The sequence below is a fragment of the Populus trichocarpa genome, chromosome 5, assembly GCF_000002775.5.
Source record: "Populus trichocarpa isolate Nisqually-1 chromosome 5, P.trichocarpa_v4.1, whole genome shotgun sequence".
Lineage (NCBI taxonomy): Eukaryota > Viridiplantae > Streptophyta > Magnoliopsida > Malpighiales > Salicaceae > Populus > Populus trichocarpa.
Window position 1 is genome coordinate 2,440,170 of NC_037289.2, and position 2,479 is coordinate 2,442,648.

The window sequence follows — 2,479 nt, forward strand, 5'->3', positions numbered from 1 at the left end:
CGTTTTGTATTATAGTAGCGGTTGATTTTTGCTTGATTTTTTTATTTTTTAAAATTATTTTTAATATTAACTTTGAAAACATCTTAAAAATATAATTAAAAATTAAAAAAATTAATTTTGTTTTTTTCGAAAAAAAACAGTCTCTTACACTTGTTGCTTGTCGCTAGGGTTGATGACATGCACAGTCCACCATACAATAATTAATGCGGTGGGAAAACCGAAGCAATGCTGATCGATATCTTAGACTAGTGGTAATGCAGCCACTCATCTGAATGTGTACGGAGAGCAATGCCGATGAGTGGTTGTACAATGCTATTGAATTAAAGATCCAAAAAATATCTGTATTTAACATACATCTACTCTCAACACAACACATGTTGATGTATGCAAGACACAACTCAAGTAAAAGAAAGAAGGGAAATATTTAAGACATTTTTGGGGACAGCATTTTTCATCACTTCAACAATGGATAATGATCAAGTGACCCTGTTGGATTTCTGGGCAAGCCCTGTTGGGATGAGAGTGAGGATAGCATTAGCAGAGAAAGGAGTCAAGTATGAGTACAAAGAACAAAGCTTGAGGAACAAAAGTGTTTTGCTTCTTGAAATGAATCCAGTTCACAGGAAAATCCCAGTTCTTATTCACAATGGCAAACCAATCTGTGAGTCACTTAATATTGTTCAGTACATTGATGAAACGTGGAAGCAGTCTCCTTTGTTGCCCTCTGATCCTTATGAAAGAACTCAGTCTATGTTTTGGGCTGATTTTGTGGACCAGAAGGTATGTTAATTATTTTTTATTATAATTTTTTTACTTACCATTTTTAATATATATCCTAATGGATACTAATAGTTTTTCTTCCAAATCTGTTATCAGCTAAAACTGGAATTAAAGAAACTCGATAGGGTACTGATAAGTGAGTTAAACCTCTTGTGAAAACACGGTTAACCATGTTAATGGTATTCAGTACTCATAATTATTTTAGATTCTTTTTTTGTACTTGAAAAGTATATATTTACCATATATATTTGTACCACTTTGATTGTCCAAAATGTCTCAGATTTATGGTGTACTTTTTTCATCCCTGCCTTTATGTGAACCTGTAGATTTATGACCTGAAAGGGAAAATGATGTGGACAGCAGAAGGAGAAGAGCAGGAGGCAGCCAAGAAGGATTTTATCGATTGCCTCAAGTTATTGGAAGGAGAGCTAGGAGCCAACAGCCAAGCCTTACTTCGGGGGTGAGACCCTGGGCTTTGTGGATGTTGCCTTAGTCCCTTTTTATTGCTGGTTTCATGCTTATGAGACCATGGCCAACTTTAGCATAGAGGCTGAGTGTCCTAAGCTGATTGCATGGTGCAAGAGATGCATGCAGAAAGATGGTGTATCCAAGTCTCTTGCTGATCCCCGAAAGATCTACAACTATGCGATGAAGCTGAGGAAGATTTATAGGCTTTCAGAGCAACAAGTATGATGTTAAGCTTGTGTTGTTAATCAGGTACCATGTGCTACTATGTATTTGGAATAATGGGACACTTAGTTGTGTCTTTCATTCCTTGTATGTTGTTCTTGTATTTAGTTTGAGAGAGTTATGTACTTTAAAAATAATAGGACACTTAGTTGTGTCAATTGTTATATATTGTGTATTCTAAGAATGATGCAACACTTAGTTGCGTATGTCCGTTTATGTATGTCGTTCTTTGTGTAATTTAGTCTGAGAGAGCTATGCATTTTAAAAATAACAGGACACTTAATTGTGTCTGTTGTTCTCGTGTATTTCAAGAATAATGAGACACCTAGTTGTGTTTGTCTGTTCTTGTATATTGTTCTTATATTTAGTATGAGAGAATTATATATATATTCTAAAAATAATGGGACACTTAATTGTTTCTATTGATTTTGGGTGTAATTAATTTGAGATCCCATTTAAAAAAATAAAAGGCACTTGCATTGTTGGATTGAGCTGTATGTTTTCCACTCTTGTGGACATATATAGTTAGGTGACTTGGTTTATATTTTTCTTTAGGCTACGGAGTCATGGGAGGCCTTAGGGCTCAAACACTAACAAAAACTAGCTATCCCGGGATTGAAAAACAAGAAATCCCTTCTCAAGTCTCTAATCTTTATTTTTTTATTTATTAAAACCCTCTAAATATATGTTATTATTGATATCTTGTATTTTAAATCATTATTAACACAACTAGAAAATTGGTAAATTAAGTTATGACTTAATATTTTTGTGACATTGATGGTAGTTTTTTTTTTTTTTCAGAATTCCATATGGAAACTTATATTATTCATAAAGATGTCCTTGAGAATACATTTTTTTTTTCAATTCACGTGGAAATTAAGTAAATTGATTGAAGGAGACGTAGCTCATATGGTAAAGAGCTCGCTTGATATGCGCGAGGCATGGGTTCTGATGATCCCTCACATCTCCACCCGGCAATAATGGGGATGGTTAGGATATTTAAAAGGCT

General features: G+C 34.2%; 1 pseudogene; it reads left to right on the forward strand.

Moving 5' to 3' along the window:
• The first annotated feature begins 337 nt into the window (after window positions 1-337).
• Window positions 338-1,690, forward strand: LOC18098822 (probable glutathione S-transferase; annotated as a pseudogene).
• Window positions 1,691-2,479: the final 789 nt, after the last annotated feature.